At 42.4% G+C, this 6,914-nt stretch overlaps 1 long non-coding RNA gene across 3 annotated transcripts; it reads right to left on the bottom strand.

Annotated features, from left to right (window-relative positions):
• Nucleotides 1-856: 856 nt before the first annotated feature.
• Nucleotides 857-3,043, bottom strand: LOC133920598 (uncharacterized). Of its 3 annotated transcripts, none has more exons than XR_009910132.1 (5): nucleotides 2,616-3,043; nucleotides 2,480-2,519; nucleotides 2,141-2,390; nucleotides 1,791-2,059; nucleotides 857-1,673 (listed from the first exon to the last, which is right to left on the bottom strand). It is a non-coding gene; the product is annotated as an uncharacterized LOC133920598 (long non-coding RNA). The 3 variants fall into 3 exon arrangements; XR_009910133.1 differs by having other exon boundaries at nucleotides 2,480-2,514; XR_009910131.1 differs by having other exon boundaries at nucleotides 2,480-3,043.
• Between the last annotated feature and the right edge of the window lie 3,871 nt (nucleotides 3,044-6,914).

Genomic DNA, 6,914 nt, shown 5'->3' with positions numbered 1-6,914 from the left:
GAAAAGTCTTGTGGTAAAGCATGGTTGTTAGATTCGGCAAGTTCATATCATGCAACATCAAGCAAGGAGTGGTTCTCTTCATACTCCGAAGGTGATTTTGATTTTGCTCGCTTGGGAGATGACACGGGTTACCGTGTTATAGGAGTCGTTAATATCAAACTGAAGATGTATGATGGATAAGAAGTGCTACTTGAGGGTGTGCGGCATGTGCTGGGACTTAGGAAGAATCTAATGTCGCTTGAATTTCTGCATGGAGAAGGTTAGCTGTATCAGGGGTTGTCAGATAAGAAGACCTTGAATGTGATACAGGAGGGAAAGACTATGATGATAGGTGAGAAGACGGGAGATCATCAGTACAAGCTGAAAGGTGAAGCCATGGAGGTGGGAGCTGCAAATTTTGCGGAATACGTTCCTGGTGGCGAGGCATCCTCGTTGGACTGTTCAGGATGAACGCGGAGATAGACAGCTCAAGTCTAGGTACACGGAGGTTCACACATGACGGACTCAAGTTGGCGTGCATATTCGTCGAGGTGGAGTTTGTTGGAATATGTGTCGAATATGTGTACATAGTAGGTTACAGATATACTTGAGTTGTAATTGGGTGGGATTAGGATTAGAGTTGTAATTGGGTGGGATTAGGATTAGAGTTGTAGTCGAACTCCTAATTCTGAGCCTTTAAATAGAAGGCACCACAATTACAATGGTAAGGCTGAAACAGTTAGGTAGGAACGCCCGTAGTCATGCTCCGATGATTAGGCAACTTGGCCGAACCTCATTAAAAACATCGTGTCTTGTATGTTGATCTTGTGCTTAGCCTGATGATCCTAGTGATGCTTCCGTCAAAAACCCTAACACATTGCGTGCCAAAGCATGTTTGTTGTATACCAACTATGTTTGAATCCATTCTTTAGCTAATGTTTTCCTGAGGTCCAATACATAAGCACAAATGTACTTCACTTGGCATACTCCCGTTGTACATTATCTACAAGGCTGCAACTACTATCCATGTAGGGTCAACCAACAATCAGGCTCAAACAGAACAATTTACAATTGAACTAATCTGACTGTAAGGTAGTAAAAATGTAGGGTCAATCATTAATAAGCATAGGCACAGATAACAGTAGTTAAGAGTTTGAATAGCATACATCCAGATACAAATTTGCCATCTTAATGAACTAAGCAAGAAAGATCTTATCTGCAGCTTTGATTTTCTTTGTAATTACCCTTTAAGTATAGTAATCAAAGTATATTATTCTGAAATGATGAAGTTGGAATCTTATCTCCAGTATTAAATTTTACTATATTCTTATAATAATTGCAATCGGGCATTCAATTCATGTCATAAAAGGTAGAGCCTAGCACTATAATCCTGTTTTGGTCTACTGCAGTTGTTTCATCATAGGTGATGTGAACAACTAACTAGTGGAAGCAACCAGCACATTTGCAGTAATAGTGGAGGGGAGGTTACTTTGAAGCTGAACATTTCATCAGCACAGTAAGTAATGAAGATTTATGGAAATACCTGAGGTTACTTCTCCTTGTCCTCTATCATAGTGCGTGTTGCCCTTCTCTACAACCAGCATATGACACCGAATTATTTGCACCGCAGATGATGACGGATGGATGCAGCAAGCTTGTGTACCACCTGTGGCACACCAGGGGATCACCGAATCCTGTGGCACCACGCCCAATCATGATAATGAGTTGTCTAGCTTGTAAAATCAGTTAGCCATGATGCGTAATGTTTGTATACTAAATTACAATTCATTGGCATGTAACACGTCGAATACCTGATGGGCATCTCCATCCTTTTGCACCTGCTTGGCCATCTAGGAAGTGGAAAGTGCCATGCAGAGCAGACAATGCCAGATAGGAGGGAGAGCCAGTGCTGAAGCTGAGTGTACGCTAACCCCACGCGCGGTCTAGCTAGCCCAATCGCCGACCTGCCACGCACGCGAGCCGCTGTGTCCTACAGCCCTTCGTGCGAGCCGTTGTGCCCTATAGTCCTTCGTGCGCTCCGGATCCCCAATATGTCATGCCACCCAGCTTGAATATTAAGCTATATGGTGCTCTACAAATCAGGTGACATAGAGAGAGGAGATGGACAAGGTCAGAGGAAAGCTTCGAGCTTGCATCTTACCTTCATTAGCCACAGGTGGGTGCATGGTAGATGTTGCGTGTGCTGACCGCAGCTGTGATCAGGCCGCTGGACGCTCGGACGACTTGTGCGCATTTCACCAAACACATATAGGGCATCTCAGTTGTCACATCATCGCACATGTCGTTGCGAGCTACTGCACCACCGCTCGGCAACCCCACCGGCAAATCGTGCCATCCCGCTGATCGCATGGCTTACCTCGCCGTCACGCGAGGTGTCCAGCGGTCGTTCGCTGTCAACGTAGCCAAAGCCATCCATCAGTCACCGCAAAAAAAGGGTGAACCGCATGATGATCCAGAGACGGGTGAAATAATCACTCACACCGCGAGATGAATGCCACGATGCGGTCACAGGATCTGCGCTGCGCAATCAACGGAAGATCAGCTTGACGCACCCAATCTGTTTAGCACCAGAACATGAGCACCGAGGAGGAAAGCTGAGGGAGGGATGGACGAACCAGAGCAGAGAGTGCCAGTCCCACTCGTGGCGGCGGGAGCTGCCTCGCGCGTGACCAGTAATGTGGAGTACGTCGGGGCGGCGTCCACTCCCTTCCTCTCCGGCCGCACCAATTCGAGCCGTGCGGAAGGGGGTTACATGGCGAGGAGGAGGGCGAGCGAGGGGAGCTCGCCCATCCCGTGCGCGTCGGCCGTGAGGTTGGGGTGGCACGGCGCATGCCGCGTGGCGAGCCGATGATCACGTGGAAGCCGTGGGCGGCGGCTGCGGCGAGGTCGGCATTATCGTGGGTGAGGAGGGAGGAGAGGGACGGGACGAGGTCGGGAAAGAACTCGGGGGGCGCCGGTGCTCGACCTCGGCATGGATTTCGGCAGGAGCACCCGCGATTTGAGCTGGCCGGTCGCCGTGTTGCGCGTCTTCTCAGGCTTCCAGAGCTAGCGATGGAAACGGATCAAAAACATATGGAATCGAATTTAGAAAGTACAATTTATTATATTTTAATCTGAATGTGATTACAGAGCCGGATATCTTCGAATATGAATACGAATTGGATAGTTCGAGTACGAATCCGTATTCGGATATCTACTTGATCTTCGAAATTCAAGTCGGAAATTTAAATTTTTGAAAAATTTTGACTGAAAATTGATAAAAATTGATTGGGCCGAAATTTTAGAAATTTTGTTCAAAATTCATATTGGAAATTTAAATTTTTGATCAAATTTAACTGAAATTTAATGAAATTTGACTGAAATTTGTTCCAATTTGATTGGGTTGGAATTTCGTTCATATCTGAAATTTCTAAAACTTTAGAAAAATTTGGTTCCCTGGTTGGCGGATACGGATACGAATCGGATATATCTCGAATTCGGATATCCACATTTGAATCCGAATCTCGAAAACGAATTCGGATATATCAATTTTAGTATCCATTTCAGAAACAAATACGAACACGGATATCCATATTCGTATTTTAACGAATACGAAATCGGATAATTCGGATTTCCTGCCATCCATTTCCACCCCTATCCAGAGCACACCCAGGGACGTGGAGGGACCGGGATCCCTTAACTTCACGCGTTGTCGCAATGATTTCAATGTCAGGGGATCTTTCCTCTCTCACTGGTTTGATCCGACGGCCGGCGCTTTTTACGCTGACGTGGCTCAATATCGGCTGAGTAATCTTACGCGAATTAGGTAGTAAAAATAAATTAGGCGATAGGCGCGTGTTACGCCGCGTCCGTACAGATGATTGCATCATCCGTTTTGTTAAAACATTCACAGATTGTAATACGGAAATATAAAAAATGTTGTATAATACAACAATATAACGCTACATTAGTAGCAAAATAAAATCTTGCCCCTTTTACAGATTTCTTTAGTTCCTTACTGAAGTGAACTCTCTCAAACTGAGTTTTTAGCGTCGAGGAATTTATCACTTGATATTGATGCTGTGTTCACTCTTTTGTTCCTACATTCAGTTGTCCATGTTTTTATAACTTTTGCTTGATTCTTAACGCAGGTGAAATTTGGATTTTCTCTGGTTCTCATTGATCAGACACAGTGGCCTCTCGCTCATCGGTGTCCTTGTCGTCGGCGTCGGGCTCCTTGACCGCGAAGTACGAGTTGTGCATCTTCTCTAACATCAGTCTTATGCTTTATGCAGTCATATTTTAATCCTGCAAGACTGAAAATGCTGGGTAATCTCATGGTATGGTACTATGGTGTTAAGTGTTAGTACGTGCGCCGTCCCACGGACGCATGTATGCGGACACACGGGCATTTGGGCATAAAAGGAGCCTTTTGTTATCACCTTGTGATATGTTACCCTTTGGTCTTTCAACATTTATTTGGAATTTTGCTGCAAATGGCATACTCTTGAGCGATACTAATCATGTATCCATACTATACTGACACTTGCTGGTTCTGGTAATTCCAGGCAAGTTATCTCAATTTGCGTACACCCAGTTCTTAATACTTAAAAGTGGTGAAAACTTGGATTTTTATTAAAACCGTGCAATCCAGGTATCTATAGCAATTTCTTAGTACTTACTTTCTAGCTGATGTATCCACATCTTGTTTTATCAATGCCAGCATGTTTCCTATGTTGTTGTCTATAAGCTGAGAAGCTCCATGAAAATAAAGTGCTTAGAAAGAAAAATGATTGCGCTTAGTGTATCTTGATGATTACATAATTGGTTTTATATATCGAACCATCACTGTCGGTTCCTAATAGGCCGGTTTTATATGTTCAGAAATCGCATGGGAAGAATCAATCATTGTGGCTTATGAACCGCCAGTGATAAGGGTCATCACTGCGAACCGATGGCTTGAGCATATATTGATGTTTAGCTCCATCATCACTACTGGTTCGTGTTACGAACCGACAATGAAACCTTGACTATTACTGCCGGCTCAACCATGAACCGGCAGTAATAGTTCATCAAGTATTACTGTCGGCTCGTGTTATGGACCGGCAGTGATAATGGGTATCATTGCTGGCTCATAAGAAGAATCGATAGTGATAACAGGTGAACAATGACTGGTCAGGTGAATAGTGCCTGGTCGGGTATCACTACCGGTTCATAACACGAGCTGACAGTGATAATGGATGATAGATTATCTTCAAAAATTCATAACTTTTCAATACGAAGTCAGGTGATGACAAAATTTATATGAAAATTATAGCTCTCGACGAGATCTATGACTTTATAGTTGAAAAACTTTTCACTTGAAATCATTTAGATATCCAAATAATCATTTGAAGTTTTAGACAGAAGAGATCAAAAGGATTGCATATACTACTGTTATCACAAGTACTTTTGTGGTGAGATGGTAAAGATGTATCGCGCGAGCTGAGAGGTCTCAGTTCAAGTGCCATGAACTGCACGCGCGCGTATTTCGCGCGAAAAATCGCGTAACTTGTGACTTGCGACAGCGTGGGGTTCCTCGAGTGCAAAATTTATTTATTTTTTTTAGTTTTTTCGGCCCAAAAAATAAATCGGGGGTAGACTATATCACTCCCGGCTGAAGACTTCAGCCGACAGTGACAACCCTTTCACTGCTGGTGTTTGGGCCAACAATAATAGTCCCTGATTACCACTGTCCGTTGTTGATTACCGGCTATAAAATCGGCAGTGAAGACTACTTTAGAGCCGACAGTAATAGGATTTTCTGTAATAGTGTGTGCACATTTCAAATGATCTTAAGCTCAATTCTTAATAATTGTTTTCTAATATTCTAGGGGCTGAATTGCTTTTCTGTTTTCCCCCTATAAGTTAAGTTGGCAGCTACAATATGACCTCTGTGAATCACCATCTTGGTCCATGTTCTCATCAGAATTTAGAACCGTTCTCATTTACTGTAGCTAAACAGTAACACTCAACTACCATTCATGTACAGACAAGCTATTCATATTCATTTTCCTCAATTCTGACCACCTGCACGGGTGGTTTTCTCTTATGTTTTAGCTTCTTTCATCTTAACAATAAGTGAAATTAGTCCATAGAGAGTTCTATACGGCATAGATGAGGTTTAGAATCCCATATAGTGTATATTTTTGTTATTATCAGAAATATTTTTTATTTTTAAAATTGGCTGCTTATAAGATTCCTGCTGAGGCTCATAATCCAGATATTGCATTGTTTTTTTCATCTTTAATGTAATTCCTAACTCTGAAGTTGATAGCTTTTGCATATGTTTGATGTTATTTTGTGCAATTTTTATTTCTGTTGCAACGTACTGACACTCAACTAGTCTTATGAATAAGTGAAATCAGTACATATATAGTCCAACCCGCTTAGATTAAACTCACCTCTAAAAAAGCTTAGACTTCTTAAAAAAAAGGAGATACAACATTTAAATTATATTTTGTACGAAATATGGTGGTTAAACCCTTCATGTATATCGCCATAGCGCATCATGACATTGTGCAAAGCATCAGTCCACCATTTTTTTTTACTTCATATCGCTATATTTTGTATCTTTTTTTTATGTAAGCATGTAATATATTAAACACATAGTTTAATATTTAGTACTACTTACAATATGTAATTTATCGTGTTTCGTTCCATAATTAACTATTAACAATGACAGGGTTATCAGGCGTGGCAACACTGCGCCATCTTTCTAGTGAGACCTGATCATTTTCTCATCAACTTGGACTCTCTTTAGACCTTGCCATGTGGCAACTCCCCTCTGCCACCTTCACTCTGCCATGACCAAACCAATCCATTAGACCTCAGACTTAGTTAAATCTCTGGGCACACAACCAGTTACAAAATCTGGGAAATGATCCAACCATAGC

Source organism: Phragmites australis, chromosome 6 (genome assembly GCF_958298935.1).
Source record: "Phragmites australis chromosome 6, lpPhrAust1.1, whole genome shotgun sequence".
NCBI classification, from domain to species: Eukaryota; Viridiplantae; Streptophyta; class Magnoliopsida; order Poales; family Poaceae; genus Phragmites; species Phragmites australis.
Note: the sequence above shows the minus strand (reverse complement) of the source record. Positions and strands in the feature narration are given on the sequence as shown.